The 26,767-nt window shown below is 39.1% G+C and overlaps 1 protein-coding gene across 11 annotated transcripts in view; it reads left to right on the plus strand.

The window, feature by feature from the left end:
* FHIT (fragile histidine triad diadenosine triphosphatase) overlaps nucleotides 1-26,767 on the plus strand; it is a 1,501,152-nt gene that overhangs the window by 893,842 nt on the left and 580,543 nt on the right. The gene's annotated exons all lie outside the window — the stretch shown is intronic.

The following is a 26,767-nucleotide window of genomic DNA, read 5'->3' on the forward strand; positions in this document are numbered from 1 at the left end:
TCTTCAGTGTCATAAAACAAAGAATATGTTCTTTAACGGTTGACTTTTGCCCAGTGCTTTCATAGTCCGTCAAGAGATGGATGTCTTCTAATCTCCTTTGTGAGTAAGGAAGAGCAGAAATGGTGCTCACCTGTCTGGTTGGGGTTTTGTATAGGCCTTAGTGATTCACTTGCTTCTGAGTCAGCCCAATGCGAGTACTTTGTATTTGCCATGTTAAGAGAGGAGTGGCAAAGTAGTCAGACGGGAAGCAGACCCGACTTGGTTCTGATTTTCAGAGTACATATGAATGCACAGCTTGCTGCCGATGTGGGGAAAGCCCAGGGAGAATTATTTTTCTTTCGTGATTGAATGCTGGTACCTGGTGGTATGTGGAAAAACAGTCTCTTGCTTGTATAGGCAAACAGCTGTCGTTATCTGAAAAATAATCGTAATGATACAAAGCACACGTTTTTCATGTTTTCTGTCAGATTTGTCAGAATATGTTCTGTGTTAAAACGTGCACATTTAATCTGAAAAAATGTAACTGGTAATTTACCATATTAAGAAAAAAAAAAGTTCTTAGCCAGAAATGGGAGCTCACCATCTTTTTTTTTTCTTTTTTTTAATCCTCTATACCAGTACCGCCCAATAAAATGTAAGCCACAAATGTAATTTTAAAATTTTCTAATCGTCACATTTAAAAAGTAAAAAGGTAAATAGGTGAATTTAATTTTAATATAGTTTATTCAATTCAGTATATCTAAAATGCTTAAACGTGTAAACAGTATAAAAAATTAATAAGATATTTTGTATTCTTTTTCTGTAATGAGTCTTTGAAATCCAGCGTGTATTTTACACTTAGAGCGTATGGTATAGACTGACCACATGTCACAGGTGCAATCATGACATGTAGCCAGTGGCTACTCCACTGGACAGTGCAACTCTAGATCCTTATTTAGGGCATAGTGAACCATTTTTGAGACTATGAGTGTATTTTGCCAGAATGTAAAGGAAAGATTATCAAATACCCAGCAGAGATCATCAGCTTATCTGTGGCATTGCCTGGCATCAACCCAGTTTATTCTGAAACTGTGGTGAAGAGGGAATATTAATTTGGGACCATTTGTAAGAATATACTTAGGGTTAAAATTTTTCTAGAGACTCTTGGTGCAATGCAAGTTTTCCTTGCTCAAATTGTGACAACTTCTAAGGACATTTTTAAATTCTAAGTTTATGAGAGTTATGTCATTTTGTCTCTATTCCAACACATAAACCATAAAATTGACCAATTTTCTTGTGAACTACCTTTTTTTTTTGAACTTTACAAATCAGAGGGTGGGTTATCCTGTGGGTGTAACTCAGTCATTTGCTTTATTCTTATATGACAAAGTATTTCTATCCTAATTAACTTCAGCTAGAACTTTAGGTGGTCTTTTAATACAACTTTACTTTGTTATTTCATAATTTTGTAAATTAAATCCAAGTTTTAAAAAAAGGCAGATTTTACGTGGGTATGTTTTATAGGGCTATTTTCAACCGCTGTTAGAAAAGGCATTAAAAAATTCTGTTCTTTAAGAACCGTAACTGCACAGTTGTTTGAATGTACACAGAAAAAAAAAAATAGTAAGCATCACTCAGAGGCTATATTTATGTTAACCACGAATAGTCAGTTGGTTTAATTAATATGTAATTTTTACAAGTAGGACACTTGAAATTTGGACTGAAACTCAAGGGAAACTTACTGGCTGTTTTGGTTGGGTAAACATCCTTATATAAGGTAGAGCTTCTAGATTCTATTGCATCATTAGATATTTGAGTCCTGAACTGGCTACTTTTAAAAACTCTCTCAGCCTAATTTTCTTTGAGTGTAAATAATATAACCTGGCACGGAGTCGGGAGTCAGTAACTATTGGTCAGATGGATGGATGCTATGGGTATCGCCAAGTCCAGACCATTGTAAACACTCAAGGTTAGCTCTCTCTGTGTGTACATAATTGCTACAAATTATATACAGAAAATATGTAGGGTAGCAAATATGACATATAGGGATCCTTATACTTAGGAAATACATAAGACTATAGGAAATTAAATATATGTTCTACATGTATTATTATATCTTTTTTCTTTTTAAATTTCCTGTAATTTGGAAAACATTTATAACAAGTAAAGAAGCTTTTAATAGTTAAATTGTTTGAAAGAAAAGAAACAGAGTTGACATATACCTTTTAGGGTACAATATCCTAGCTGCTTCAGCACTATTCTTTTCCTAATGTGAAGTTTGTAGTATGAACCAACTGTATCTACAGCTTAGACTACATTAGGAGCAAGAGATCTATGCCTTCTTTGGGAAATAGTTGAATGGTTTCATATCTCAAATGTTACCTTTGTTTCCCCCTTGACTCATGGGAGAGCAAGGGTACAATTAAATTGATTTTAAATCACATTTAGCATTACGTATTGATTAGATACAAGCGCTCTGAAGCAAATGCCGCATTGTTCAACTCCAAAAAGCATCTGCATTGGATAACAGAAGCAGCATGAGCCTTCATTTCTGTTAAGTAATTCAACCCATGATATAAGTCATGAGAGTGAGATACACGTGGTTAGTAAGTGGCTCCCAAACCTTTTTATTGAAATGCAGCCTTCAATTCAGCTTATTAGCTTGTTCTTTATTCTCATTTATATTTTATTACCTTGGAATACAGTCATAGGATCCTGGAAATGGAGATTTCTTTAAATAAATTTTTCCTAAAGTTTTTAGAATCTTTTGTTAAGTGATGTCCATGAGCAGTCGATGTCAGTCAAGCCAAGTTTTGAGATAAGGGGGGGCAGGTACAAATGTTTCTCTGAGTCAGCTGTGATAGCATCTCTGTGTTTCTGCTTTATTTCTGTCAGCTTTGTTTCTGGAGAGCAAATTCCTGGTTGTGTTAGAGATGGAGGGAGTCAAGGGATGGCTTAGAGGGGTAGAAGCCTTGGATTGTTAAAAGTGGTTCTCCCTAAAATAGTTGCCTTTTTGTACCATGGGATCCCTGACATGATAGCAGTGGGAGGAAAATCACCCAGTGAGTTACTTGGCCATCCCTTTAGCCCTTTGGAGGCTCCCACAGGCTCTGCCTGCATAGGTGAGATTCAGAAGTGGTGTGATTATTAACATCTATTCCCAGCTCATGCCACGCTCTTGGGGAGGAAGATGATGTGGCTGTTGGGCTAGTCTGTCCCTCTCATCCTTGTCAGTTTCTGTTCCACTGTGTCCATTTGATAGCCTTCCTGTTCCTCAGTCTGAGTCGGCTTTCTCTCTGATGATACCACGGGCTCTCGTTTTCCTCCACTGCTCAGATAGTCTAGTCTAAGCCATCTCCTTTAGGCCCAGGGGCTAAATCACCTCAGGTATGTTGGAAAGGCAGCACTGGTTGGTGTTTAAAGGCACAGATGGGGCAGCCAAGCTGTCTGGGTTCAAATCCTGGCTTTGCCATTTAAAAGCTTGGAGATTGTAAGTGATTTTTTTTAACCTCTCCTATCTGAAGTAGAGATAGTAGTGGGGCATGCCTCCTCAGGTAGCTGTGAATACCACATGAGTTAATGTATGTGAAGTGCCTAGAGTGGCCCTGGCATGTAGTAGAGGTAGATCCACGCACACCTGTGGCATTCTGATGCTTAATAAGCACTGAGGAATAAAATAGCCTAATGGTGCTTGTCCTACTTTGCATCTCCTCTGTTCGACGCACCCCTCAGTTTGTGTACATAGTAGAGCTGGTGAGGAGGAGCCCATGCATTCAGGACTATCGCACCTGAATAATGTGGGGGAAGCAGGAGCAGCAACTCTGAGAGTGGGCTTCCTGAGTCAGTGGAGTCTGCTTCTGTATTAAGGAATTGGGAGTGAGAAAGAAAGCACTGAGGACCAGCAACCCAGGGCAGACGTGGGAGTAGAGGTTGGAGATGGCCCCCAAATTTACTTTTTGTCTTCTGCAACATGAGCAAGCCAAATTCTCTGCCTCCAAGGTGCTTAACAGTGCCACGGGAAAGACAGCTAAGAAAACAGACAGTTACAATATCATGTGTAAGGTACCAACAAGCGTGCAAACACATACATGGGGGGAGGACACCAGGCCCACCCATGGAAAGAGTGGGAGAGGAGTGAGGACAGGCCTCTGAGAGTGACAGGGCAGGTCGGAGTAGCTGGGCTGAGGAAGTTAAGGAAGGGCATCCCAGGCCGAATGAACGAACAGCATGTGCAAAGGCCTAAAGGTAAGAGTGCTTGGTGAAATCCAGTGTGGCGGAGCACAGTGTGAGAGAGGAGAGGAGCAGCAGTAGGGTGGGTGGGCCGGGGAAGTAAGAAGGACTTAGATCACGCAGGGTCTTCACACCCATGCCCAGGCATGCAGAGGGGCCTGGTGCAACAGAAAGACTTGGAAGAGCTTTTAATAAGGAGTGGTTGACGTGCTGTTTGTGCAATAAAAATTAGGTCTGGCCACCTTTCAGGGAACTAAGAGATGTGAGCAAGACGGGGGGCTGGAGCTTCTGCTTTGCAGTACATACAACGTTGGCTTTCTGTTTTCCAAAGCACTCAGGACTGTGATGTTCCTTTAGCTGAAAGCCGTATATAGTCTGCTCCTGGCATTAGGTGGCAAGATGTAATTGTGACAGGTGTAAATAAGATTTTGCAGTCCAGCTCAGGGGACAACGAAACTGAGATTGATGTGTTTCCAATCTTTTGCTCCTGTAAAGAACACAGCAGCAAACAACCTTGTACATACATCTTTTAGGCACTTGTCCAGTTACTTCCTTAGGATAAATTCCTAGAAATGGGTTTGGTGTTTTAGGGCTTTTGATATATATGGTCCTAGAACGATTTAGATGTCTGCAATCAGAATAGGTAAACAGGTGCTGAATTTTGTGGTAATGCTGAAAGCGCAGATAGAGAAATGAAGTCCATAGCAGTGAGCAGTCATGCCTGAATAGACACGCATGCCTAATTTTTCTCTTTGGACTTCTTTGTACTGCTGATTCTCTTCCCTGGTTGCAGTAAGACTTGATTGCATGAGTACCTAAGACTGACGGGGTGTTTGTCTATAATGACAAGTGCTTGACTGTAGCAGCAAATGATGAGCGGCCCTAGGGAGACATCACCACCCACTTGAGAGAGATCCATGAAGGGTTTATGACCCGTTTGAATCCTGATCGAGCGTCACTGTCTTGACCCTCAGGGAACCAATTGTCTGGAATACTTGTTCTGTCAGTCTGAGCGATGTGCTTAGAATTCCTTGGAAACCTAGGAGCCGGATTGTTTGTGAAACACAGAGTGAATTATCAAGAAGACCTAGAGACTGGAAATATGTTATCGCCACATTGCACAGCCATGTTTGCCAAATATATTGATGAGCTCATCAGATCCATTATGTAGCTTATTACCACAGTCAACTATAAAGTATTCGAAATTCCAAGGCAATGAATTTTTAATCTGGATCATACCAAATAAAATGGTTTTGTCTTTGCCTTCTGGTCCTTGTCTACAGTAGGAATGTTTACTTGCCGTATATGACGCAAAAAATTTTAAAGATCTATAGAAACGTTAACACACACACACACACATATATATAGTTCACTAGTAGCTACAAAATGTGTGTCATCTTCTGAGTTTCTTCAGCTGTGTGTGAAGCAGCCGGGGGCATCGGAGGAGGGGGCACAACTAAGATAGAGGGAATCACAAGCAAACAAGGCGGCCAGCTTGGTTCCCACTACCCTTCTTTGCTTGGATGTTCCCTTGAAGACAGGTAGAAATGCAAACGGAATAGCTGTATAGTCTCAAGATTCTGTACTTTACTCTGCTGCTAGTTACCCACTAAACCTCCTCCCCAAGTCTAACTCATTTATCACACTTCAGGTTGTTCCTTGGTTTAAAAGAAGTGAGTTCTGCCTGCTCTGAGCCGCTGGGCTAGGATCATTACTATAGGTTAAGGTAAAGCACCTTTATGATCAGTGGAGGCATTGCCTGGTGATCCATATTCTCGGTTTGTTTTTCTGTTTGCGCATAAGATGTTTTTGTTAAAATCCTCTGGTGGTGGTGTGGATTGCCAATGGCCTCTGGTGAGGAATAAGGTATATTTTGCCCATAGGGAGGCTGCTCGTTGCTGTTTTTTTCAGCTAGAGAACAGTGGTCACAAAAGCTTCATTAAATGTTAAAACAGCTAAAGTAAAAAAAAAAAAAAAAAAAAAAAAGTAGGAAAACTCCTGTGTAAGTAGGTAGGAGAAACATCAATATTGCTCACTGAATAGTCTATTCTTCTAATTTGAGAAGAACAACTATTTGTCATGGTTCTCGTCCTTGAGCTGGCAGTTACCTAATTAAATGCATATGAAATTCACTAGGCATCACTAAGGGACAGTAATTTTCCTTGGTTGTTTTTAAAGTTGCAGGGATGAAAGAATTACTTGAGCAAATAATGGATGGATTCTTCCATTGTGCACTGAGGTCCTGAATTAACTAATCATGCCATGGTTATTCATCAATGTGTTACTTAATAATTTGAAATTAAAGGCACCATTTTCATTTATTGCTGACTCCAGGGGGACTGTTGGTTCCAATATTTGAAGACTGTGACCTGGGTGGGGAAGCTCCCCCTAGAAAAGACCACAGCATAAATCAGGACAGAGTTTTGGCTTGGAATAGGTCATTGTGCACCCATGGGGAACACCCTGATCATTGGTCTTTTTTGTAATCCCCCGTGTATGGAATTGCAGAGATTCATGTCTGTACTCAGCCAGGATGGTTTTGTTTTGATTGTCATTGATCAGTGTGTTGGTTACTCTGCCACTTTCACCCACATCCCTGCCTCTGCCCCTTCTGCCTTTTTCTCTGTCCAGTCTCTGCCCCTTTCTGTCCTGTGTACTACACTGCCCAGTCTCCCTTGGATCTGGGATTGACTAATGTGATGGTTAGGCAAGAAGTTGGAGGACTGAAGCAGAAAGCAGTTGGGATTCTCTCTCCTGCTCCTCCCCTGACTGAGCACTGCAGTTGACCATGGCTACCCTTCCTGGTCGCCCACCTCCAGCGCAGCCTCCCTGGGCTGTGGTATAACCATTGCCTCCCCTTGCCCTCTGGGGATCAGGGACGCCCTGGCTTCCTGCTGTTGCTACTCTGAGTGCCTCCATGTCCCTTGCTGGTTCCTTTCCCTACTTGCTCCTCTGCTAATAAAACTTTAATAGAGGCTCTGCTTTTGGACCATCTGAGGTGGATTCTGTTTCCTCTGGGAACCTAATACAGTAGCGACAGGTTATTCAGTCAGGACATAGTAGTGGATCTCAAACCTGAGTGTGTTTAAAAATCCATATTCTTGGTCTCTAATCTTTGGAAGAATTCTACAGTATATCTGAAGAGAGTTCCTAGAATCTGTTTTTTACAGAAGCTCCCAGGTGGTTCTAATATTTTGAAGAGCTCTGGCCTTGGAAGAAAATAATATATACTGAGTACTTGAGACTTTCCCCCTGCACATCTGTGCATATATGCTTCTAGTCGGAACAGGAGCAAATTTCTCTTCTTTGTTCCTCTTTCTCCATGGTCGCATGTTAGATGCAAACAGGCTCTTCTTTTATTTTATTGTATTTTATTTTATTTTTAACATCTTTATTGCAGTATAATTGCTTTACAACGGTGTGTTGGCTCTTATTCAAAATGAAACTTAGACCAACTGGTGACAAGTAACTGGTTCTCCTTCAGCAGAGACCATTCCCAATCATTCAGGACAAACTGCATGTTTTACTCACCTGCTCTGTTTTTAATATCACTTAATACCTGTTACCTTAAAGCAGCTGATAGTAGTTGTCTTTTGTAAGACTCTGCTTTGATCTGGGTGGTAAACAGGAGAGCTCGCTTGTTTAGGGATATCATACTCATTTACTCACTTACTTAAATATTTATTCGGCATCTACTATATGAAAAATGTGGTCTGGTTCAGGGTTGCCAAGCTACAGCCCTGGGCCTAATCTGGCCTTCTGCCTGTTTTTTTTTTTTTTTTAATAAAGTTTTATTCGAACACAGCTGTGCCCATTCATTTACATATTATCTATGGCTGCTCTTGCCCGTCAGTGTCCGAGTTAAGTAGTTGCAATAGAGACTATGTGGTTTGCAAAGCCTGAAATATCTACCATCTGACACTTGAACTGAAAAAGGTGACAGACCCCTGAACTAGATCCTGGGAACATATTGTAAATATAGTGGGCATCGTCCACTGCTGGGGACACAGCAGTGAACGAGACAAACCCAAATCCTTTCCCTTGTGGAGTGCATTTTGTGGGGAAGACAGAAGGCAATAAGGAAGATGAGATATAAAGTAGACACTGTGTTACAGAATGATAAGTCGTAGGGAGAAAAATACAGCCAGAAAGGAGGATGGGCAGCGTTGGGAGCCAAGGGTACTGTAATGTACACGAAGTGGCTGGGAAGACTCAGTGAGGAGAACTTGAGCCTCATTTTCCACATTTGCTTCCGGCATTTTCCACTTCTTGTCTCCTCTCACTTACATAATTAACATTGCCAGGTCCTATCAATTTTAAATCCGGAAAGTGGAGTGTGATTTTTCAGTTATTGGGGTCCACTAATAGAAAGGCGGTGGGAAAAATGGAAGTATTTCTTTAGCCTCAGAAAATGCTTCCTCTAGAAAGCATTTTTACATGTCTCTTCTTCAACGGAGGGGAGATACGGTCACAGCGAAGGAACATGTTTTACTCCGGCCCCATCCCTTAGCTGATGGTTACTACTGCTGATAGCTCTTGGCAAAGGGAGAGAATTCTGGTGAGGGAGACTGTGCATCTTTCTTTCTTTTTTTTTTTTTTTTTTTAAATATTTCTTTATTTATTTTGGCTGCACTGGGTGTTAGTTGCGGCATGCGGGCTTCTTAGTTGTGGCATGCATGTGGGATCTAGTTCCCTGACCAGGGATTGAACCCAGGCCCCCTGCATTGGGAGTATGGAGTCTTACCCACTGGACCACCAGGGAAGTCCCTGTGCATCTTTTCAATATAAAGTAATTACCATTTACTGTATGATGGGGCAGGGGGATGCATGTAAAATTTAGTACATTGGTAAATTTACTGCTAGCTGATGGTCAAATGCTTATCTGTTTTGTTATAAGTGATGTGAAGTGCCCACACTAGATGTATATGATTTCTGTTCTCCTTTGATTGCAAAACTTAAGTAGAAACCTACCATTACATGGCTGATGATTATATACATTTGGAAACATTACAAGAACAATTGTATAGTTCAAAATGTAAGTACATTCAATAAAAGTGTAACAAAACATGATTATCCTGTAAAGCTAATCTTCTTCTTGGTCCCCTTTGCTCCAACAAATACCCTCCTTGCAGGGCAAGGAACACTGATTCAATTTCATTCTGAAGTGGACATTGTAGTTTGACTCTGTATTATTAATTCCCTTTTGGTTTGCTTTATTACATGTGAAATTTCTTCTACTATTGGAAATTTAGCTACATATTCACATTATTATTTTATTCACCAAATCCTATTAGATTCAAAGTAAAAAAATTCATTTTTAGCAACAGAATGAATTTAGAGGTAAACATTAAAAAATCCCAACTCTCAAGGCATTTCTCTATGCTAGATTATTGCTCTGTAGCTTTCATTAATTAGATTTCTGAAGAACAAATCAAAACAAAACATTTTCACTAAAGGAAAAATGTATTTAAAACATTTCAAGTCTTAGTTTGCGCTTACAGATGTGTAAGGAATCTATTTTAAATATATTAAACTATGTCTAATGCTTATATACTGCATATTATTTCATTTATCAAAAGTTTCTAGTGACAGTCTAAAGTTAATATGAGGCTTAAGGGGTTTAATAATAATAACTTAATTTGGAAGCATCTTTGTCTTCAAAAACCCTCTGGTCACTTAACAGAACACAATAAAATGTAATTATAAAATATGTATCATGCCTTCATATTTCTAAATTTCCATCATGTTTTTCTTCCTTTAATCACGTATAAAAATACGTATATGAATAATATGAAAAAACTCCAGGTTGCTATTTTACTCTCTGCATATAAAGTGCTGACATGTTCTTTGAGTACTAAGAATGAGAATTAGAGGGACATATTAACACCGTGGAAATAATCTGGTCACATTTATATGACCTTTGGGGTGAATTCATGAATATCTAGAAGGCTCATGATCATCACATGCACTTCACTGATGCCTGTATTCAAGAAAAGGGAAAACCCTCTTACTCTCCAAGGGATTTTAATACGTTGAAGGTATGCGTTTAGTAACTATATGAACCAAAAAAAAAAAAACAAAAAAAAACAGAAACAAATGCACCAAACTATCATCAGCTAAGTAAAAAGAGAAGCGAGTTAAAAGTGATTACCTTAAAGAAAGCAAAAAGTTAAGTTAAAAAAATCAATAATCCTCAAGTAATCAAATCAAGTCATACAGTAGATTCAAAGGCTCTTCATCTGCCATTTTGTATAACTGCGCAGAGCAGGGCCTATTGGGGAAGAGGAAGAAGGCAGAGCTTCACTTCCTTAATCCCCTTTCAAGCAGAGCATCCCTGTTGTCAATACCACTATACTAAACTGGCATTTCTGGCAAGCTTGGGACGTTATTCCCTTTGTCTTCTTCTTGTTCTGCTCATTAGCCAAAGGGAAGTTTTACCACCTTTCTCACGCTTGTAATCTTTTCACAACAGCTTGTGCACAGGCCCCAGGCTCAGAGCCTCAGGCAGGGATCCCTTCTAGCAAGTTTAACATCTCTTTTGTTTCAAGGTTAACAAGGTTAACTCTCTATCTGTGGTAGGTGATACTGGTTTGCTAGTAGAGATAGAACATTTCCACTATTTCAAAGTAATTTAAAGACAAACTGAGCACGTGTAAAGAAAATAAACACCAAGTGATAGTACAGGGGGCGTAAGATGTGACCAAAACCATGAAGGTGACTGTGGTTGGGGAACTGCTCCTGGTGCGCTCGGCCTCCTGGTGTGAAGTCTGGCGATCCCAGGGTCCTGGCCTTGCTTCAGTCCTGCAGTGTGACCTGGAGCAAGTCACATTTTCTGCAGCTTTGGGGACACTGGATCACTGTGGTCTCTCTAACAAGACAACATATGAAAGTGTATGGCCCTCAGGAAGTACTCAAAATTGCCCAGTAAGAATCTTTCAACTCCAAAATTCTCATTCTCTGTTTATTATCTGTGTGATTGGCAGAGTGAAAATAATGGGAAAATGGTGCTTAAAGTAAGAAGGCTAGGGGCAGGCTAAGTGGGTACTGGAAGTAATGCATTGCATATGGAATTTTAGGAGCTGAATTCTAATGAGCACTCCTGTTTTCTAGTGAGTGATCTTGAGAAAGTCAGGGTACCTCCCTGGACCTTAGACTTCTTGTTAATGAAACAGAAGGACTGGGTTGTAGAATGTTTGAGTTGCCTCCAAGGTCAGGAAGTTGATGCTGACCTTGGGTGGCCTCAACCTGTAGCGGCTTGAAGCAGGATTTCGTTCCCCAACCGGAAATTGAAGTCAGGCCGCGGCAGTGAGAGCGCTGAATCCTAGCCAGTAGACCACGAGGCCAGTGACAAGGCCCTGGCCCGTCAGCTTTGTAGAAATGAATTTGCACAAAAAGACAGAAAGTAGTGAAACAAGTAAAGTGTTTATTAGGAGGAAAAAGAGTATGTGTGAATAGACACTCATGGGCGGGCTCAGAGAGAGAGTGGTAGTTTGAATCACTTATGTGATTCCCTTTATCTCTTATCTGGGCAGGGCTCAGCTCCTCTCTGCCCCTGCCATTACTGTTATCTTAAATTGTCCACCAGAGGCAAAGTCCAGCTATTTACTCTGTTGTTATTTCTATCTGAAAGTATAAACAGGAGTCTGGCTGTAAATGTCTAACCTGGAGCCCATCTATCTCCTGCCTCAATGCTTCCTTTGTGTCAGTTGGCTCAAACCTTAATTGGGTATAACAACCAGTATCTCCCTGTCACCCTTGCCAAGTTAATGTTACGTCACATGTGGTCACATATGTGAAAGCACCTTAACATTGTAGGCATGCCATCTATTTCAAGTAGTTATGATACCATTGTGATCTACTGTTACTAAAAAACAGGAGTTTCAGTCCTAATGTACCCCCAGGATCTCTTGAAATACAGAGACTGGAACTTCTGCACGTACAGTAGACATCATGATGACTTGTAGATGCGTATTAACAACAAGACATTGGGGCCACAGTATTTCTGTGGGCTGTGCCTGGACAAGTATTTATCTGAAAACTTCCATGGGAAATTCTGATGTGGAATCTGTGTTGAGAAGCCTGGATGGGTACCTTTTATATATAGGAAGTCCTTGGATTTCAGCAATTTCTCTATAGGCTTTGGGGTTCTTCTGTCAATCACTAGTTCTGTAATCTTGAGCAAGTTATTAAATCTCTCAATGCTTGGTTCCTCATATCGAAAGTGTGGACAGGGATACCTCTCTTTCTCAAGTTGCTTGAAGAATTAGATGAGATATTGGCTGTCTGTTCTTTGAAAGGTGGGTACCATGTAGCAAATGCTATGGTAACTATTATCTTTGGTTCGGGAAACCCTGATCCTAGAGAACTAAGAGGGCCAAGCATGTTTTGGGTATCCCTGATCAAGTAGATAACAAGTTAAAAGACCTTTAATAATATTCTTAATTCTCACTGAAATTTGTAGCTCTGCCTTCATTCTGGTCATATCATTAGATTTAGTGTATAATTGAACATGTTTGATTTAATAAATTAGTTAAATGGGTGATCATTATGATTTAGATTTCATTTGAGTCCTTGAGGCAATATTTGCTGGTATAAAAATATTAGGTAGTTTGAAAGAATTATCAGAAAGATTAAAATATTAATAAGTTCCCCTATTTCAAATTTATATCTCACTAATTATAAATATCCATCTTTCCTTCTATGTTACTTGTAATTTTTGATTTATAGCACACACGTTGTAGAAATGTGTATATGTTTATTTGATTGGATGCTTTTAGGTCAGTAACTTTATCATTTTTTTTTTTTTAAGATTTATATGAATGTCTGAAATTGATACCAGGAAGAGAATTGCCACCTAATTCAAATGTAGCATTCAGGATATACAGTCTTTCTCCCATTACAGTTATTGGACAAGGCATAACACTTGAATTTAAATCAAAGAAAAAGCATTTCTTTTAGTGTGCACCTGTTAAAATGCTTCTTTATTGGAGGCCATTTGTGATGTGATTAGAAATGTAGAAAAAAATTTATCTCCAGTTAGCCATTTTTGTCACTTGTTGCTTCATTTGTGTTTACTTGGGGCACTCAGATTTTATTTTGAGGTTTTGTCCTGAAAATATTTTCTTCTTCACACTACTCACTCACAGTAATGTTGCCACTGTCTCCCTGCCCCCCCCCCCACCTCCAGCTCTTCTTTTCCTTTAGTGAGTGTGCTTGCTTCTAGAACTTTACACAGGATAAACAAACTAAAACTAAAGGGGAAGCTTCACGTTGTCATTATTTTCATGAAAGTGTGAGAATGGCTGGATGATTTTCACTGAATTTGAAAAGTTTACTTTAAATGGTTTTACTTGAAATAGGGACTGGGTTGTACATATGGAAATTCACTTGAGAGAGACCTTGTGTGGGAGAAATTCAGGCATAAGCTGCCATCCTGTGGAGCACTTTAAACCGAGGTACCAAGAGCCCCAAGTGACTGTGTTTTTGTGCAGAGATGCTGTGGTGCCCCCCTCTTAGTGGATTAACTGAAAGAGTTTCCCTCTTTTTCTTCCTAACAGAATCCTGTGATACGTAGGCATTTTCCCCCTCCCCAACCTCCACCCAAAAGACTATGGAAAGATGCCTCCATCCCCAGGACCAGGGGTCCATACTGGTGTGAAAAGACAGAAAGTCAGCAACCCAAAACACATTACGATAATTACAGTACAATCACCACTAGAGAGGAACAGCTTGCCACAGCATCTCTGGAAGCTTCCACAGTTATTATTGATACTTTATTCGTTTGGTCTCACTGTGGACATGCTGCAGTTTGAGTTGGGCCATTTTCTGTCCTTGACATGGTCTTTAATATGCTCATAAGGGAAATTCCTTTATCTTCCTGTAAACATGGTCTGTACATTCCAGAAAATCTGATACATTTCTCTAGCACGCCTTTGATGTTAAGCACTGTCTCTGCCCTTTTACTGGCAGCTAGTTATCCTAATCTATACAGTACTCTATCACCTACTCTGCTCAATGTTTGTTTGTTTGTTTGTTTCTGAGAAACATCATCCTGTCAGAACGTATACTCATTTGCAGTAAAAATCAATTTTACATATTGATCAGAATTTGTCAGCACATCTTTTGAAAATTCATCGCATACGGTTTGCTTGGCCACACTGTATGGCCTGACCAACCAACTCCTGTGGAGTGAAGGGGGGGGTCAGTGGGTGGGTAGATGAATGAGTAAATGAATAAGTTTTAAAAGGAAAATTCAGAGATTATGGAGGTTGAATAATGGCCTGCAAATATGCTCACATTCTTAGTTCCTGGAGCCTGTCAATGTTGCCTTCTGTGGCAGAAGGGTCTTTGCAGATGTGATTAAGAATCTGGAGATGACAGGCGGAGTCAAGATGGTGGTGTGGGAAGACATAGAGTTAACGTCTCCCCACAACTAGGGCGCCTGCCGGCTGCTGGTGGGGGACTCTGACACCCAAGGAGGTGGGAGGAACCCCAAAGTGAACCGACGGCTTGCGGGATCTTGGTTCACGAGCCCGGGGTTGGACCAGAGCTCCTGCAGTGGGAGCTCCGAGTCCGAACCACTGGACTAACAGAGAACCTCAGACCCCAGGGAATATTCATCAGAGTGAGGTCTCACAGAGTTCCTCATCTCAGCACCATGACCCAGCTCTACCCAATAGCCTACAAACACCAGTGTTGGAAGCCTCAGGCCAAACAAACAGTAAAACAGGAACACCATCCCACTCATTAAAAAAAAAAAAAAAAAGAAAAAGAGACAGCAAAAAAATATGTCATAGATGAAGGAGCAAGGTAAAAACCTACCAGACCAAATAAATGAAGAGGAAAGGGGCAATCTACCTGAAAAAGAATTCAGAATAATGATAGTAAAGATGATCCAGAATCTCGGAAATAGAATGGAGGCATGGATTGAGAAAATACAAGAAATGTTTAACAAAGATCTTGAAGAACTAAAGAACAAACAGAGTTGAACAACACAATAACTGAAATAAAAAATACACTGGAAGGAATCAATAACAGAATAACTGAGCCAGAATAACGAATAAGTGAGCTGGAAGACAAAATGGTAGAAATAACTGCCGAGGAGCAGAGTAAAGAAAAAAGAATGAAAAGAATTGAAGACAATCTCAGAGACCTCTGGGACAACACTAAACACACCAACATTCGAATTATAGGGGTCCCAGAAGAGGAAGAGAGAAAAAAAATGTCTGAGAAAATATTTGAAGAGATTATAGTTGGAAACTTCCCTAACATGGGAAAGGAAATAGTCACCCAAGTCCAGGAAGCACAGAGAGTCCCATACAGGATAAACCCTAGGAGAAACACACCAAGACACATATTAATCAAACTAACAAAAATTAAATTCAAAGAAAAAATATTAAAAGCAGCAAGGGAAAAACAAAAAATAACATACAAAGGAATCCCCATGAGGTTATCAGCTGATTTTTCAGTGGAAACTCTGCAGGCCAGAAGGGAGTGGCAGGATATACTTAAAGTGATGAAAGGGAAAAACCTACAACCAAGATTACTCTACCCAGCAAGGATCTCATTCAGATTCGATGGAGAAGTCAAAAGCTTTTCAGACAAGCAAAAGCTAAGAAAATTCAGCACCACCAAACCAGCTTTACAGCAAATGCTAAAGAAACTTCTCTAAGCGGGAAACACAAGAGAAGGAAAAGACCCACAAAAACAAACCCAAAACAATTAAGAAAATGGTAATAGGAACATACATATCAATAATAACCTTGAATGTAAATGGATTAAATGCCCCAACCAGAAGACAAAGACTGGCTGAATAGATACAAAAACAAGACCCATAGATATGCTGTCTACAAGAGACCCACTTCAGACCGAGGGACACATAGAGACTGAAAGTGAAGGGATGGAAAAAGATATTACATGCGAATGGAAATCAAAAGAAAGCTGGAGTAGCAATACTTGTATCAGATAAAATAGACTTTAAAATAAAGACTGTTACAAGAGATAAGGAGGGACACTACATAATGATCAAATGATCAATCCAAGGAGAAGATATAACAATTATAAATGTTTATGCACCCAACATGGGAGCACCTCAATACATAAGGCAACTGCTAACAGCTCTAAAAGAGGAAATCAACAGTAACACAATAATAGTAGGGGACTTTAACACCCCACTTAAACCAATGGACAGATCATCCAAACAGAAAATAAAGAAGGAAACACAAGCTTTAAATGACACAATAGACCAGATAGATCTAATTGATATTTATAGAACATTCCGCCCAAAAGTGGCAGAATATGCTTTCTTCTCAAGTGCACTTGGAACTTTCTCCAGGATACATCACATCTTGGGTCACAAATCAAGCCTTGGAAAATTTAAGAAAATTGAAATCGTATCAAGCATCTTTTCTGACCACAATGCTATGAGATTGGAAATCAATTACAGGAAAAAAACTGTAAAAAACACAAATACACGGAGGCTAAGCAGTGTGCTACCAAATAATCAAGAGATCACTGGAGAAATCAAAGAAGAAATTTAAAAAATACTTAGAAACAAATGACAATGAAAACACGATGACCCAAAACCTATGGGATGCAGCAAAAGCAGTTCTAAGAGGGAAGTTTATAGCAATACAATCTGATCTAATGAAACAAGAAAAACCTCAAATAAACAATCTAACCCTACCCTTAAAACAACTAGAGGAAGAAGAACAAAGAAAACCCACAGTCAGTAGAAGGAAAGAAATCATAAAGATCAGAGCAGAAATAAATGAAACAGAAAAGAAGAAAACAATAGCAAAGATCAATAAAACTGAAGCTCATTCTTTGAGAAGATAAACAAAATTGATAAACCCTTAGCCAGACTCAAGAAAAAAAGGGAGAGGACGCAAATCAATAAAATTAGAAATGAAAAAGGAGAAATCACAACTGACACTGCAGAAATACAAAGGATTATAAGAGACTACTGCAAACAACTATATGCCAATAAAATGGACAACTATGAAGAAATGGACAAATTCTTGGTACAATTTTCCAAGACTGAACCAGGAAGAATTAGAAAACATAAACAGACCTGTCACAAGCAATGAAATAGAAACCGTAATTAAGAAATCTTCCAACAAACAAAAGTCCAGGACCAGGTGGCTTTACAGGCGAATTCTATCAAACACTTAGAGAAGAGCTAACACTGATCCTTCTCAAACTCTTCCAAAAAATTGCAGAGGGAGAAACACCCCCAAATTCATTCTACGAAGCCACCATCACCCTGATACCAAAATCAGACAAAGATATCACAAAAAAGAAAATTACAGACCAATATCTCTGATGAACATAGATGCAAAAATCCTGAACAAAATACTAGCAAACAGAATCCAACAGCACATTAAAAGATCATAGACCATGATCAAGTGGGATTTATCCCAGGGATACAAGGATTCTTCAATATACGCAAATCAATCAATGTGATATAGCACATTAACAAATTAAGGAATAAAAACCATGTGATCATCTGAATAGATGCAGAAAAAGCTTTTGACAAAATTCAGCACCCATTTATGATAAAAACTCTCCAGAAAGTGGGCATAGAGGGAACCTACCTCAACATAATAAAGGCCACATATGATAAACCCACAACCAACATCATTCTCAATGGTGAAAAACTGAAAGCATTTCCACTAAGATCAGGAACAAGACAAGGATGTCCACTCTTGCCACTCTTATTCAACATAGTTTTGGAAGTCCTAGCCACAGCAATCAGAGAAGAAGAAGAAATAAAAGGAATACAAATTAGAAAAGAAGAAGTAAAACTGTCACTATTTGCCGATGACATGATACTATACACAGGAAATCCTGAAGATGCCACCAGAAAACTACTAGAACTAATGAATGAATTTGGTAAGGTTGCAGGATACAAAATTAGTGCACAGAAATCTCGCATTTCTATACACCAACAACAAAAAATCAGAAAGAGAAATTAAGGAAACCCTCCCATTTACCATTGCAACAAAAAGAATGAAATACCTAGGAATAAACCTGCCTAAGGAGGCGAAAGACTTGTACTCAGAAAACTATAAAACACTGATGAAAGAAATCAAAGATGACATAAACAGATGGATAAATATACCATGTTCTTGGATTGGAAGAATCAATATTGTGAAAATGACTATACTACCCAAAGCAATCTACAGATTCAATGCAATCCCTATCAAACTACCAATGGCATTTTTCACAGAATTAGAACAAAAAATTTTACAGTTCGTATGGAAACACAAAGACCCTGAGTAGCTAAAGCAATCTTGAGAAAGTAAAATGGAGTTGGAGGAATCAGGCTCCCTGACTTCAAACTATACCACAAAGCTACAGTAATCAAGACAGTATGGTATTGACGCAAAACGAGAAATTTTAATCAATGGTACAAGATAGAATGCCCAGAGATAAACCCATGCACCTATGGGCACCTAATTTACAACAAAGGAGGCAAGAATATATAATGGAGAAAAGACAGCCTCTTGAGTAAGTGGAGCTGGGAAAACTGGACAGCTACATGTAAAAGAATGAAATTGGAACACTTCCTAACACCATACACAAAAGTACACTCAAAATGGATTAAACACTTAGCCAGACACTATCACACTCTTAGAGGAAAACATAGGAAAAACACTCTTTGACATAAACCACAGCAAGATCTTTTTTGACCCACCTCCTAGAGTAACGGAAATAAGAACAAAAATAAACAAATGGGACTTACTTAAACTTAAAAGCTTTTGCACAGCAAAGGAAACCATAAACAAAACAAAAAGACAACCCTCAGAATGGGTGAAAATATTTGCAAATGAAACAACAGACAATGGATTAATCTCCAAAATATGCAAACAGCTCATGGAACTCAATTTCAAAAAAACAAACAATCCAGTTAAGAAATGGGCTGAAGACCTAAATAGACATTTCACCAAGGAAGATATGCAGATGGCTAAGAGGCACATGAAAAGATGCTCAACATCGCTAATCATTAGAGAAATGCAAATCAAAACTACAATGAGGTATCACCTCACACCAGTCAGAATGGCCATTATCAAAAAATCTAGAAACAATAAATGCTGGAAAGGGTGTGGTGAAAAGGGAATCCTCCTGCACTGTTGGTCGGAATGTAATTGATACAACCACTGTGGAAAACAGTATGGAAGTCCCTTAAAAAACTAAAAATAGAACTACCATATGACCGAGCAATCCCACTACTGGGCATATACCCTGAGAAAACCATAATTCAAAAAGAGACATGTACCACAATGTTCATTGCAGCACTATTTACAGTAGGACATGGAACCAACCTAAACGTCCATCGACAGATGAATGGATAAGGAAGATGTGGCACATATATGCAATGGAATATCATTCAGCCATAAAAAGAAACGAAATTGAGTTATTTGTAGTGAGGTGGGTGGACCTAGAGTCTGTCATACAGAGTGAAGTAAGTCAGAAAGAGAAAAGCAAATACCATATGCTAACGCATATATATGGAATCTAAAAAAAAAAAAAAGGAAGAAATGGTACTGATGAACCTAGTTGCAGGGCAGGAGTAAAGAGGTAGACAGAGAAAATGGACTTGAGGACATGGAGTGGGAGGGCAAAGCTGGGGCAAAGTGAGAGTAGTGGCGACATATATACACTACCGAATGTAAAATAGTTGGCTGGTGGGAAGCAGCAGCATACACAGGGAGGTCGGCTCGGTGCTTTGTGATGACCTAGAGGGGTGAGGTAGGGGGTATGGGAGGGAGGCTCAAGAGGGAAGGGATTTGGGGACATGTGTATGCATATGGCTGATTCGCTTTGTTGTGCAACAGAAACTAACACAGTACTGTGAAGCAATTATACTCCAATAAAGATCTATTAAAAAATAAAACAAACAAAAAAACCCAAAACACAACAAAAAAAAGAATCTTGAGATGAGATACCCCAAATTATCTGGGTGGGCCCAGCATAATCAAAGGGTCTTTGTAAGAGGGAGGCAAGAGAGTCAGCATTAGAAAAAAGGAAATATGACAACAGGGGCAGAGATTGCAGTGATGCTCTTTGAAGATTGCAGAAGGGGTCACAAACCAAGGAATACAGGCAGCCACTAGAAACTGAAAAAGGCATGGAAATGGATCCTCCCCTTCAAGCCTCCAGAAGGAAGCAGCCCAGTCAACATCTTGCCTTCAGCCCTGTGAAACTGACTTCAGACTTCTGGCCTCCAAAACTGTAAGAGAATAAATTTGTGTCATTCTAAGCCACGAAGTTTATAGTAACTTGTTACAGCAGTAATAGGAACTTAATACAGTGATTCATAAACTTATAAAATGTCAGGTAATGAGTACTGTAGTCCAACAGGAGTATAGTTCTGCTGACGAGGAATGTGACGCTCCCTCCACCACATCCCACGTTCAGGATGCCAGTAACTGTGGTTCTGACCCTTCTGATGAGGTGTATGTGTTGTGACAAGGCCCAAAGGATAGAGACTTGGGACTTGGGTGGAATTTACTTGATATATTTCACTGCTTCCTGAAGGCTTTTTTTCTTTCTTTCTCTTTCTCTCTTTTTAAACAACTAGGTTCTTTTTATGAAGGAACATTTCCCTCTACTAATCCCATACCTTTCTCTTCAACTTTCCCCATAGTTTATTTTTCTGATTTCTATTTCACTCTTGATTCAGTGCTGTTCTTCTCAGAGAAGAAAATCTTCCTTTTAACTTCCAAGGAAAGAGGCAGGCACTCTTTGCTTCTTTTTGTGATTTGATAGGGGGGTGATTTTCAGTATGTCTCATGTCCAGAAAATCCTATACTGCTTTGTCGCTGCATTGTGTCATGATGTGTTGAGCTCTTTTAGGTGGCTGATATGGAATCTTGGATTAGTAATTCCCAGTACTAATGTTCTGTAGCACCTATGGAGTTTTGACAGTTTCTCCTACATATTAGCTGTCTCCTTGGTGCAGTGATTTGTTAACGGAAAAATAATATCATTATTGTAATATTTTTATTAGCAGCGTTTTTATGAGGTTCCATCCCGTGCAAACTGCATGTTGGTCGCTTTGTGGTAGTTAACTATTGCAGTATCCATGAAATTTGGGTATGGATGGGATTCATTGTGAAGAGTAAGCAATAGAAAAATCTAATGAGAAACAGAGGAATTCTAACAGACCCTCTGATAAAGGGATGGTTTCATTTTGAGAGTTGCCGCATTTCATGTTTATCAAAGATTACAAAGGTCAGTCCCAGGGTGAGTAGAATCTTCAGAAAAGTTTAGTGATGTATGTATTTGTTACAGGGATTGATTTTCAAAAGTCCTTAACTAGACTTTGTTTGGTTGATCCTCATACATACCTATAAGGAAAAAAGTAATTTAAATGGATACAAGTTGTTTGATTATTTTAAAATATAAAGTTGAGTAAAAAATTGAACCTTAAAGTTTTAAGAATATATATGATTCACTTAAAATTGACACATTGCTGGAACCATATACTTTGCCCTTAAATTTTATTTTAAGATTCCTGTACAGCTATGGATTACAAATTTTATTGTGAATAAGAATCATTTGGAGGCACTTAATGAAACATTGTTTCTTGGGCCTCTTACCTCAGAGATTTTGTTTCAATCATTTAAGAGTGGACTCTGGAATCTCTATTTTTACCAGTCACTATAGATAATTCAACAATCCTCAGGGTATTCTTCAAGAAACACTGCTATATATACCCCACCAATAAAGAAAATAGTGAGTGTGTGCTATTTAAGAAATTCCTGAAGTCTTTTCAGAATAATAGTTGTTGGAAACACCGTTTGCCATATGTAAGATACGCTGTGCTGAGTTACAGAACACTTTAGGAAAAGGCTTAATGTGTTTCGAGTGAGCCTATGGCGATTTTTAAGGTTCTGGATTTCACTCAAATTTGTAGCATTGCGAGCGGCATCCTTTAGATATGGCTGTAATGTGTTTAGCTCAATGACACAGAAACTGGCAGATACTTCTGTAAGACATACCTACTGAGAAGTACTGCTTGCTGCCAGTATCTTGATCTGTATACATTGAGCACTTAATAGTTTGCATTTTTGTTTATTCACTTGCCCTAAATGCTTAATGAATAGGTTCTCTAAGGCTTTAATTTCCAGCCAATCCTAAGTTTATTACTAAAGTTTATCAAGCAATAAACACACTATTGCACTTATACTGTCATGTTTTTATAAAGCAGCTTATAAAAGGTGACATCTGGCAAAGAGGCAGATCTATAAAAATCATGTGGGTGGATATTGTGTCATTTTTTCTTCCATACTCCCAGAAAGAGTAATATTATTTTGACACACACATACATACCCACTGTCAAGTTTCTATTTTTATAGTTTGCTTACTGCACATATCCTTAAGCTATACAAAACCTTTTGGCTAATGCAAAAAGTGACATTTCTGCATATTTATTACAATGCCATTTTAGAGGTTGACTTTGCCTCATAGGATTTTTCCAAGAACAATGTCATTTTCATGACATTAGACATTGTTGAGAACAGTACTATTGTGCAGTTAGTCAGGAGAGGTCAAATATGGAAGGACAAATCATAAATCACTTAATTTAATGCTTGGCATGATTATTTCTCAATATTTGCTAGATACAGGGACAGAAGAAACTACAACACAACCCTCATGAGCAGATCCCTAAGTAGTCAGAATCTGAACTAATCCTTTGTCAACATACACCCTACCCCAAAGTCCAGAAACCCTACTCCTAGGTTTATGCCCCCAAAATGAATGCATTTATCCACCAAAAGACTGGAGAAGAATGTTCATAACAGCTTTCTTTAGAAAAGCCCAAACTAGAAGCAGCCCAGATGTCCATCAGTCACCAAATGGATAAATGTAGTACACTTATAAAATGGAATACTTCACAGCAGTGAAAACATACCACCTACTGTCCCATGCAGCAACATTAATGAATCTCACAGACAGTTGAATGAAAGAAGCTGGCTACTGAAGAGTACTTACTGTATGATGAACTGTATTGGAAAATGCAAGAACTGACAGAACTGACCAATGGTGATAGAAGTTAGAATAGCGCTTACGTGTGTGTGTGTGTGTGTGTGTGTGTGTGTGTGTGTGTGTGTGGAGGGGGTGGGTAGTTTATTGAGGGCACTGTCTGGGAAGGGGCAGAGGGAGTCTTCTGGAGTAATGGAAACACAGTGTTTCACTGTCTGGGTCCTGGTTACCTGTGTGTATACATATGCAAAAATGCAGAGTGGCACACTTAAGATTATCCCACCTTACTATACGTTCTGGATACCTATTGCTGTGTAATAAACCATTGAAAAACGTAACAGCTGAAAACCGTTTGTTGGTATTATATCTCACAATGGTGTGGGTCAGGGAATCGCAAAGGGCAGTGCAAGGATGATTGGCTTATCTCATCCAGTAAAGTCTGGTGCCTCGACTGGGGCGACTCCAACGGCAGAAAGTCAGTTAGGTTCCCCCCTGCCCCTTCTCTCTCCCCGCCCCACCCCCTGGGGCTATCTAAACGGGCTTTCTCGGGACATGTTGACCTCAAGATGGTCAGACTTCTTACCTTAGAACAGTTCATGACTTTAAGAGCTGGTGTTTTAAGAGAGTAAGTGGACATAACAGTTTCTTAAGACCTGGGCAGAGTAAGTTCGGCTGAATTCTTTTGGTCAGAGTACTTTCCGAGCCCACCAGACTCAAGGAGATAGACCCCTACCTGTCACTGGAAGGGATGTTAAAGATTTTGCAGCCACACTGTATAGACGCAATATCTCAATTTAAAAGTTTTCTTTAAAAAGTTAAAATCAGTCACATTACTCTCAAAACTTTATTTTCTGTTGGAAGGTATTGCAAAATTTAAATCTAGTTCTGAAAAACACAAACAGCAAAAGGGACCCTCCATCTGAAATCACAGTTTCCATCCTATCATACATCTCCTCTCCATTTCTTTTTGAGGTTGAAAATTCTGTGACTTTTTCTTATGTTATTTGAAGTTTCTGGGCTTTGAGTTTTATTTTTGCCAGGCTTGGGTGAACTTAGACTTTCATTTAATCATTTACGGCCTAGAGTTAACTGTCAGATTGAAGTCAGATAAGGCTTCTGATGCAACTGAAATCCTTTGCTCCTTTTGAGTTATGGATAATGAATTTGCCCTCTTATGGTCATAGTATGATTTTTAAGAAAGAAATCCGATATTTCTTATTAATCATCTATCAGAGCTATGTTGCCCAACCGGTCTCTTTGTACGAATCCTTATTAAGAGAGGAGCACAGGGCAGCTGCATTTATGAAGTGAGGTTTTATATGAGATTGACTGGCAATGTTTATTCAAGCTAAATAAAGCCAGCGTGAAAGCAGAGCCTTTTAAATTATTTGGCTTCATTTGAACATGCCACTGATGTAGCCAGCTTGGGAAAGCAGTGTGTGTACACAAAAAGCTACATTATCAAACATATCAAAAGGTTTCAATGCCAGCACACCAAACATCTCTAGCAGAGATAATTACTGCACCCGTGCTGGGCATAATTTAGGTCAAGAGAAGCACTTCAGCCAGATCTTTAAACAACATTGTACATCTCATTTGAAGTTTTTGGGACCATGTCTCAGTTTTGTGCCAGTATGTTCAAAGTCCACTTTACAGAGTCAAGATTAGAAAAATCTGACTTCATATCCTCTCAGATTTTCTTTTTAACTAATTGCATAATGCTATCCTTTTGCTCCCTCCCCACAACCTCCATCAAACCAGAAAGAATTTGTGCAGTAATTCCATATCACTGTAATTTCAAGACTCTGCTTTCATTTGTCACTTAAAGAGCTTTGCAGTATATAAAGCAGTCAACCCAGCTCCAAAGCCGTATCACTTTGTCAAAAGAGAGTTGTTTGCACTTTACGTGACAAGCTATTTGTATAAAGTGCCAGGGTTTGAACTAAATATACTGCATGAAATCTAAGTTATAGATGATGGAATCTTGTTTGTAGTGCTTGTCATTTGCTGCTCACTTTTTCCCCCCCAGCCTTCTAACTCACCCCCCCCCCAGTCGAATGGGACTGTTTTGAAGAGAACCCTTTAATTTTGACAATATTAATGGTGTTGCTTGAGCCACATCAGAAGGCACACAATTCTAGAGTTTGATGAACACATTCGTTTCCTCTCACTGATCTCTGACTCTTGAATACTGTAGACTGCTTAGAAAAATGCTAACGTGCATATTTGTATATGTGTCATGTCTAAAGCATGTTTATGTGTACAAATAATATCCATGTGTGAGTCTGTGAGTATAACAGAAGCATGACCTTAGGAATTGGCTAGATTCTAATCCATTCCCTTCTGTTCTCAAGCAGTATGACCTTGGACAAAATAAGATGTTTGAATTTGTTTGCTCATCTGTAATTTGGGGGAACTAATCCCAACCCTCAGGATTACTGGTGCATTGGTTCTCATGTGTGGCGTATCATGAATACTAGAAGTCCCTACATTCTTAGGACTATCACAGTAAGCACATTTTCTTGGCTGCGAGTTGAGCTGATTCTCTGTAGAAGGTTTTTTGGTTTTTGTTTTAATCTAAACCTTTCCAAGAATTAGTTATTCATTTTTAATTGTTAACAAATGTAAAAAGTATGTGTGTATATATATATATATATATATATATGTGTATATATATATATATATATATATATATATTTGATACCTACTTCATGTAGATATCCTTCACAGTAAACTAGATCCCTCCTGGGATATAGCCTTTCCACCATGCTTCTCAAAGGTGTCCACAAGCCAACACCAGTGGCTTATGATCACCCACAGGCCTATGCAAAATACGGATTCTCAGATCCCAACCCAGACCTTTTGAAATAGAAACTGCATTTCAACCTTTATTTATTTTCACACTACAGTTAAAGAAGAACCTTTCTAGTAGAGTGATTACTGGTTCTTAAGTTGGAAGACCTAGGTTCTCGTGGAGTTTTTTGTTTTTTTGTTTTTTAAAGGTTTTTAACCATGACCTTCAGTAAGAAATAGATTTAATATCATTACCCAACAAAGAGGAGCACATACATACTCATAAGCACATGTAGTTAAAACAAAAGTTGCACCAAACAGTATTTACCCTTGCTATATGCTGAGCACTCAGATATTTTTTACTTCAATTTAAAACATGCCAGCCATGGCTCCTTAAATTGATTTTATAATCATTCATAAAGAACTGTTGTTCTACATGACCTTGTGCATTTTTTCCTCCCCAGGCCTTGATTTTCTCAACTGTAAAAGCGTGTATGTTGTGTCAATTGATTTCAAATGTCTCTCAGCTTAAACAGCCTGTGATGCACTTCGAAATGTGAAAATCTACTTCTGGACCACATTTTAAAAGCAGCATGTTTATTGGTTATTGTATGTGTTGTTTTACTGAGAGGGCCGGAAGGCGCGCAGACAAACAATGGCTCACAGACCACAGCTTTTGCATAATAAAAGCTCACGGCCCAGAGTGGTAGACGGTGCAAAGTGAACAATTACATGCAGGTCCTAAACATGTGTCATTATTTAAAACAAACAA

Source organism: Eschrichtius robustus, chromosome 12, assembly GCF_028021215.1.
Source record: "Eschrichtius robustus isolate mEscRob2 chromosome 12, mEscRob2.pri, whole genome shotgun sequence".
Lineage (NCBI taxonomy): Eukaryota > Metazoa > Chordata > Mammalia > Artiodactyla > Eschrichtiidae > Eschrichtius > Eschrichtius robustus.